General features: G+C 34.9%; 1 non-coding gene across 1 annotated transcript; it reads left to right on the top strand.

The window, feature by feature from the left end:
* Nucleotides 1-337: 337 nt before the first annotated feature.
* TRNAR-UCG lies at nucleotides 338-411 on the top strand. Its single transcript has one exon. It is a non-coding gene; the product is annotated as a tRNA-Arg (tRNA).
* Nucleotides 412-9,362: the final 8,951 nt, after the last annotated feature.

Consider the following 9,362-nt stretch of genomic DNA (forward strand, 5'->3'; position numbering starts at 1 on the left):
ATATTTTGCAAGTACGAAAAATATAAAAATAAAATTTAATTCAACAGTAGATTTGTCAAAATTCAAATTAAAAAAAAAAAAAAAAATTTTAAGTGAAACTGTAATCTTAATTTACAATCAAGTTTGTTGTCAAATTTTGTCTAAAGTTTAATTTTGTTGGGCCTAAAAAAATTTAGAGTGGTCACAAAATTTTTTTTTTAAGGGTAAGAAAATCATAAAAAAATTTTGTTTCCATGTCAGTGGTTCTGTTAGCCGTCTTTAGCATGGTCATTAATGTTAGCCATCTTTTTCAAAATACTATATATATATATAAAGGGGGTACATTTAAAATTCATTCGACCGCATAGCGCAGTGGATTAGCGCGTCTGACTTCGGATCAGAAGGTCGTGGGTTCGACTCCCACTGTGGTCGTTCATTTTTTACCACCTTCTATGATTTTGATAAAAAAAAAAAAAAAATTTAGAATTTAAAAGCAGTTTATTGCATTGTTTAACAATTTCATGAAATACTAAATACTATGTAGTGCAAGTATTACATGTGAAGGGTCCAAATCAAAATTTTGAAACATAAAACCATTTACTACCAATATCTTATGTATTCTTCTTAGTTATATCATCATTTGCTCTTTCTAAAAAAGAAGAAAAAAAAAAATTAACGTTTACTTATAATTCTTATTAAAAAAAAAAACGTTTACTTATAACGTTCATATAAAGGCGTCAAGGTTGTTTCAAGCACTAGAATTTTTTTTTTTTTTTTTTGAGGAAAATAATTAAAATGCTAGACAGCTCCATTGTTTTGCTCAGCTAAAAGGAAAGCAAAGGTCTGTGCCATTAAAATGACAAGGGACTAGATGCTAATCCTTTTAGCCTATTACCATCTCCACCAGTATACCATAGGGTCTAATCCCTGACGTCTTCACTTAACCCAAAAAGACAAAAAGTACTAAACAAAATAATTGATCCTGTTAATAATTTTCCATAAAATAATTGTTAATATACTATTTTAAGAAAGTTTTGATACTATTTTTATAAAAAAATATAAAAAATTATCTAAATAATTAATTTTTTTTTTAATAAAAAATTTCTTAAAATAGCTTCTAAACTAATACTCTTAGACATCTGATCTATTAACATTTCCTTCTCCAAAATAATTAAGGACAGCTGGACAAAGCATTAAAGAAACCAAAAACAGACTTCCTAGCTATTTCTTTTTTATTAAGCCTCATTCAAATGCTCAATTAAAAAGATAGAAAAGGCTAGAGGGCTAGATGCCTATGACCTTTCGGCTTATTGAAAGTTGACACCTCCACTGGTATACAATGAATTTTGGTCCAACAAATGTTGAACTAACTTCCCGTCATGTTCTTCAGGAAACGATGCTCTAGTAACACAGAAGCAGATGGCCTCTCAGCAGGATTTCTCTTCAAGCAGCACTGCAAAAATTCCCTGCCCTCACATGGTTGGAACTACACAGTTGACCACACGTGTAATATTGTTTAAATACTGAAAGTTGTTGTTCTAAATACACTACCATTAAAAATAATTTTTTTTGATAAAATGTTAGAATTTATGAGTGGTTTTTTGACGCATTGATTGTTGGGAAATTAAGGCATGTTTGTTAATATTATTTAAAGGGTCTGGTTAATGTGTTTCCTAAGGGCACACATTAATTTCCATTTTTGGAAAAAAATTTCTCGAGAATTGAAAAAGTAATGCATTGATTGTTGGGAAATTAAGACATGTTTGTTAATATTATTTAAAGGGTCCGGTTAATGTGTGCCCTTAGGGCACACATTAAATTTTTTATTTTTGGAAAAATTTTCTCGAAAATTGAAAAAGCTGTCATTACTTTTTCAATTCTCAAGAAAATTTTTTCCAAAAATGAAAATTAATGTGTGCCCTAAGGGCACACATTAGTAAAATCCTTATTTAAACAGCACAATACGTATTTTCACAATACTTTTTTACTCACATGTATTTCCACAACACTTAAACAACTTTGTTAAAACAACATTACCAAATGGGTCCTAACTTTTTTTGTTTTTCCTCTCTTTTTTTGGGGTTTGAGATTCCATAAAGTGACATTGGAGAATTAGATAAGTGTAAAATAAAAAATCACATTTTCTTGATAAAACGAATGAATTTAAATGTAGTTTATTGACTCAAAATGCACTCTCAAATACACAAAATCTAGAATATAGATTATATTAATGGGATGGATTGTAAAATAAAGAATGAGATGTTAGGTATATTGTTAAGTGAGAATGTAAAATAAATAAAATTGTAATTTAGGCAGACAAAATGCATATTCTTTGTTGGAAGAGAATGCTCTTAAAATTTAAATACAGTTTATTTCCGCCGCTTTAACCATTGAGAATTAACCTCTCTCTTTTTTTGGGACTCAAAACTTGACACAGTTACATCAGTAGGATAATTAGATAAGTGTAAAATTTAAAACAAAGTTTTTATTCTATTTTCATATTGGTTATATTGTCCATTTTTGTTAGTAATATGACCATTAAATGCCCTTCATGTTTAACCATTTCATGAAATATTAGCTCTAAAATTTGGCGCAATGCAATAGTTTCATTGTTATAACTTATAAGTAGAAAAATATATTATTGAGGTTTAGATTATTAATGATAATGGACAACATAGTCAATATATGAAAAATAAACTCTTAACATGTAAAATTCTAAAACATGAATGGTCAAAATGAAAACAACTCCAAACTTTAAGGGCCAACAATATATTTTAGTCTAAAACCATTGAGTTTCAATGTCTTGTGTGATTTCTTAGTTATATGATTATATCAACTTTTACTTATAATGTACATATAAAGGCGTTAATTTGTTTCATGCACTAGAATTAAAAATGCTAATGACATGCAGCTCCATTTAATTGCTTAGTTTAAAAAAAAAAAAAAAAAAAAATTAGAGAGTTTCAACATATGACGTCTACTCCTGATAATTTTTCTTTATCAAATACTAATTGATTTTTGGTGTAAACGGGGATTAAACTCAAATTTCTTATTTAAAAACAAAATTTTTTACCAATTGAGCTAATTAAAATCTGCAATTGCTAGGCTAAAAGGAAAGACCGAAAGAATAGATCCATGCCATAGAATTAATAAGGGGCTTGATACTAATGGCCTTTTAGCCTATCAGCACCTCCACAAGTATACCTATAGAGTTTAATGATCCCTGCGTCTTCACTCGACCAAAAAGATAAAGGGCTAAACGAAATTATTCAGGACAATTGGATAAAGCATTAAAGAAGCCCAAAACAAACTTCCTAGCTATTATCTTAGGTACATCAAACTAAGGCATTAAGACCATTTCATGCACCTGAATCAGAATGCTAATGCCGCAAGCCTCATTCAAATGCTCAATTAAAAAGATGGAAAAGGCTCATGCTGTGAGAATGATGAGGGGCTAGACATCGATATGCTTTTGGTGTCTTGGCACCCCATTGGTATACTGCTGGGTTGGATCCCGACATCTCACTTAACAAAAATTGATAAAGGGCTAGACCAAATTATTGAATGAGAAAGGACAGCCAGACAGCTTCCAAGTCAAAAACCAAATTCCTATTGTCAAGCTGGAACTGTTACTGATCTTAGGTACGTCGACCTTTACTTGTAATGTTGTTACAAGGGCGTTTGGGTTGTTTAATGCACCAGAATCAGAATGCTAATAAGGCATACCCCATTGAAATGCTTGGCTAAAAAGGAAGAAAAGACATACTATGAGGATTACAAAGGACTAGACCCCAAGGGCCAGACGATATATTGAGTCAGACAAAACAATTGGGTAGCCTCTAAAATTATTAGAGAAAGAGGTTTATGGAAGTTTAGAGAGAGAATTTTGAGAGAGAAGATATTTCTCATTCATCAAAATCAGAAAATGTGCAAAAGTGATTAATTAGATGAGTCCCTGTTTCTATATATATAGCAACAGAGGAGCTAAGACTGAAAACAGAAAATTAACTGACTCCCTAATCTAACGGAAATACAACTGAACCATTAGATGCTTGACAGGTGGACTACTAATACAATTAACTGGGATTAAATTACTTCACATGCTAAGCACGTGATCTTATTAATCAACACGCAGTCGTTTTGTTCTTCAGCTTACTCTGATCTTTTAACCTCACGCGTGTCGTTTTGCCTTGCACTTGATGTTTGGTTTTGCCATTTTTATGTGATTCAGTTCCAACTTCAACACTCCCCCTCAAGTCCTGAACCTCAAGTTCTGGGACTTGACCTTCTTGAACTGAAACTTGATCTGTGATTTGTGCCTTTACAATCCTGGGAACAAAAATGTCCTTCAAACCCAACTTTCCAGAAAGTCTTGTAAAAGTTGAGAAACCAAGTGCTTTGGTAAAAATATCTGCCACTTGTGAATTAGTAGCAACATGAAATGTTTTAATCATACCCTCCATGATCTTATCCCTTACCAAATGACAGTCCACCTCGATATGCTTTGTCCTTTTATGGAAGACTGGATTTGCAGCTATATGCAAGGCTGCTTGATTATCACAGAACTACATAGCTGGTCTTGTATGATTCACCCTTAAATCTTTAAGTATTTGTAGCACCTAAGTAATCTCACACGCCACACTTGCCATTGCTCTGTACTTAGCCTCAGTTGAGGACCTTGAAACAACACCTTGCTTCTTAGACCTCCATGAAATTAATGATTCCCCTAAGAAAACAGCATAACTTGTTAAGGACCTCCTAGTGTTAGGGCATCCAACCCAATCCGCATCACATAAGCTCTTAATATGCAGATTAGATTGGCTTGGGAAGAAAATGCCTTTTCCTGGTGAGCCTTTTATATATTGAAGTACTCTATTGGCAGCTAGTAAATGGGGCTCTCTTGGCTATGATACATACTGACTCAGCCTGTGCACAGCATATGTGATGTCTGGTCTTGTCAAAGTAAGGTATAAGAGTCTCCCAATGAGCCTTCTAAATTGAGCAGGATCTGTCAATGACTTTCCCTCATACTTAGACAACTTTAAGTTCTGCTCCATGGGAAACTTGACTGGTTTGGAACCTAGAAAATCTGTATCTTCCAAAATTTCCAAGGCATACTTTCTCTAGTTCAAGCTTATACCTGTGTCAATTCTAGCCACTTCAAGTCCTAAGAAATACCTTAAGGACCCTAGATCTTTCAAACCAAATCTGTCATCAAGAGCCTTCTTCAAATGTTGAACACAAGTTGGATTATTACCAGTCAACAATATATCATCTACATAAACTAAGAGCACTGTGAATGAAGCTCCTTGTGTGTGTAAACAAAGAATAATCTGATTTTGATTGAATGAAGCCCATTTGCAAAATGGTGGATGAAAACTTCTCAAACCATTTTCTAGAGGCTTGTTTCAATCCATAAAGGCTCTTATTCAATTTACATACCAGATGCTCCCCCTTGCTGTGAAAACCAGGTGGTAAACACATGTAAACATCCTCAACCAACTCACCATGGAGAAAAGCATTATTGACATCCATTTGGTGAAGAAACCACCCATTCACATCAGCCAAAGATAAGACAATCCTAATTGAAACTGACTTAGCAACAGGACTAAAAGTTTTTGAATAATCCAAACCAAGCTTTTGGGTAAAACCCTTGGCAACCAAACGAGCTTTGTACCTCTCTATAGAACCATCTGAGTGATACTTAACCCTATAGACCCATTTACAGCCAATGGGAGACTTACCTGTAGGTAAAGGGGTTAGTGTCCAAGTATTATTGAGCCCCAAAGCTGCAATTTCCTTGTCCATGGCAGCTTTCCACTCAGGAAACTGAACTGCCTGAGAGAATGAAACAGGTTTTGATGGGACAGAACTTACAGCTATGACAAAGGATGCAAACTGAGGTCCAAGATGTGAGTAACTGAGAACATTTGAAATGTCATAAGGCAAACCAGAAGTAGGCTTGGTACTAACTTCTTTACAAGAATAATCAGCAAGGTAAGAAGGTGGGTGATGGGTTCTGGTTGATCTCCTTAAGGCAGGTAAGGAAGAGGATGAGGAAATAAGCAAAGATTGATCAAGGGAAGGTGGTGAGGGAGGAACAATAGGGTCCAAAGCAGAAGGTAAAGACACATCAGGTTGGTAATCACAATGGGAAGTATTAGAAGTAGAAGGAGTAGGATTAATGGTTGAATCAGGTTGGGAAGTGGCCAAGATTGAATCAACCAAAGGAAGGTTAGGAGGATCAGAAACATAAGGTGCATCAGAAACATGAGATGCATCAGAAACACAATGGGGAAACACAAAAGAATCAAGATAAGAAGTGGAAGGATGATCTGATGAGACAAAAGGAAAAATATGTTCATAGAAGATGATGTCCTTGGAAAAATGAATAGAATTGGATTCAAGGTCAAGAACCTTGTATCATTTAATGCCATGAGGATAGCCTAAGAAGACACATTTTCTGGCCCTAGGTGCAAATTTGTGCCTATTATGTGGTAAAGTGGATATGTAACACAAACAACCAAAACACTTTAAATGTTTATAAGATGGAGAAGACTTAAAAAGTAATTCATATGGACTTTTGTTATTTAGAAGTTTGGAAGGCAATCTATTAATAAGATAGACAGCAGTGAGAATGCAATCACCCCATAAGCACAAAGGCACATTAGATTGAAATTTTAGTGCTCTTGCAACATTGAGAATGTGTTGATGCTTCCTTTCAACAATTGCATTTTGTTGAGGAGTATCAACACATGACAATTGATGCAAGTGCCTTTGGAATGAAAAAAATCCCTCAAGAAAAATTCTGTACCATTGTCACTCCTAATAGCCTTAACAAAAGCATGAAATTGAGTATGAACCATGTTAACAAAATTAGGAATGAAAAACTGAGTATCAGATTTATTCTTGAGAAGATAAACCCAAGTACAACGAGAGAAGTCATCAACAATTGTTAAAAAATACCTAAAACCTTCAACAGTACAAGTGGAAAAAGGGCCCCACAAGTCACAATGAACAAGCTCAAAAGGCTGAACAAATGCATGATTGCTAGAAGGAAAAGGTAACCTCTTTTGCTTAGAAAGGTGACAAACTTCACAACAATCTGGATTATTGAAAGCTTCAGAACTTACAATCTTATTTAACAAAGAAAGCTTTGAAAAAGAAGGGTGTCCCAATCTGCTGTACCATAAAGTGGAAGAAGAATGGCCAGCAGAAGCAACCAAGGCAGTAAGAGCAATCTGAGAAGCAGGAGCTTGCAGCAGATACAACCCTTGACACTCTTTACCCAGACCAATCATGCTCCATTGAGCAAGGTCTTGGATAAAACACCAATTTCCAAGAAAAATAAGGCAACAAGAAGATTGTTGTGTAAGTTTGCTAATGGAAATAAGATTGAAACTGAAAGTAGGAACACATAAAACATATTTTGGATCAAATTTGGATTGGCTGAGGCAAAACCATCCATATTGCCAAATGTCCAGAAGCCAAAATTGCTGAAACTTGATTTGCCATAGCTTGATTGCTTCCCTTGTGCTTGTAGCCTGGACGATACCCATGTAACTTATAACACTTGTCTGCAATATGACCACTAAGGCCACAGTAAGTACAAATGGGTTTATCCTTCTTGAAATGACCTTTGTTACCACGATTGCCTTGATTCTGTCCTTGACTGCCATTAAAACCCTTAGCATGATTAGCAAACATAGCAGTAGCCTCAGTAGGATAAACTATATTGACTCCATGCCCAAAACTCCTTCTCTTTTCTTCTTGCAAGATCAAGGAGCAAACCTTGCTAATAGATGGAAAAGGCTCAAGCAATAAGATCTGACCTATTATGTTCCCATAACTGTCATTTAATCCCATCAAGAAATGGAAAACATGCTCCTTATGTTGTGCTTCCAATTGAGAAGCCTTAGAACCACATGTGCAAGTACAATTGCATACAGTGAAAGGTTGAAAATTGATGAACTCATCCCACAGAGTCTTAAACCTAGTGAAGTATGAACTTACTGTGAGTGTACCTTGAGAAAGACGAGCAATTTCCTTTTGCAGCTCAAATTGCCTTGGAGTATTGCCCTGTGAAAGTCTGTCTCTGAGGTCAATCCATAAATCCCTTGCAGTGTTGATATACATCACACTTGCCTTGAGATCCATGCTGAGAGAGTTGGTCAGCCATGAGAGCACAGTGGTATTACACCTACTCCAAGAATTGTACAATGGAGAGGTAAGATCTGGCTGTGAAATCGAACCATTCACAAAACCAAACTTGTTTCATGAACTTAGAGCCAAGAACACTGATCTCGCCCAACTCAAATAGCCCTCTGGACTTGTTAAAGGCTGCAAAGTAAGAACTATTCCTGGACTCTTAGTGGCTGGAAGAAAATAAGGATTGTTAGCAGATTCATCTGCCATTGTTGTGCTCAGAGAAGGCACGGATTGAGTGGAAGATTGTGCTTGATTGGCTGTTGAATCAAAAGCCATGAAAACTAGAATTTCAAGCGAATCAAGAAGAAAAGGAAGAAACTTTGAAAACTAAAACTGTTTCGTAACTAGAATTTCAAGCGAATCAAGAAGAAAAGAAAGGAACTTTGAAGACTAAAAAGTGTTTGGCAACAGCGAAAATGAAAGAAAAAAAAAAATCTTGCTCTGATACCATATTAGAGAAAGAGGTTTCTGGAAGTTTAGAGAGAGAATTTTGAGAGAGAAGATATTTCTCATTCATCAAAATCAGAAAATGTACAAAAGTGATTAATTAGATGAGTCCCTGTTTCTATATATACAGCAATAGAGGAGCTAAGACTGAAGACAGAAAATTAACTAACTCCCTAATCTAACGGAAATACAACTGAACTATTAGATGCTTGACAGGTGGACTACTAATACAATTAACTGGGATTAAATTACTTCATATGCTAAGCACGTGATCTTATTAATCAACACGCAGTCGTTTTGTTCTTCAGCTTGCTCTGATCTTTTAACCTCACGCGTGTCGTTTTGCCTTGCACTTGATGTTTGGCTTTGCCATTTTTATGTGATTCAGTTCCAGCTTCAACAAAAATGCCGAAAACTAAACTTCCTGCATGATTTAAAAAACGATTTTGACCTGCTAACTTTTATGGACAAAAAACAATGCTGAACTAACTTCTCTAATGAGGGAACAATGACTTTTGGTCCAACAATTAATCCTACCATCCGACATCTTCGTTCAAGAGAAGCTTTATCCCCCTTCATTGCAAGTAATGTATTTATGTAAAACAGTTGCAATAGGTCCATAGTTAAAATGAGAGGATAAGATAGATCAATAATTTCAACATCCAATATCTACAAATTCATTTATTGACTCCAATTGTACATGGAGGTAAAAGTATTAGCATCAGAAA

This window comes from Quercus lobata, chromosome 6 (assembly GCF_001633185.2).
Source record: "Quercus lobata isolate SW786 chromosome 6, ValleyOak3.0 Primary Assembly, whole genome shotgun sequence".
Classification (NCBI taxonomy): Eukaryota; Viridiplantae; Streptophyta; class Magnoliopsida; order Fagales; family Fagaceae; genus Quercus; species Quercus lobata.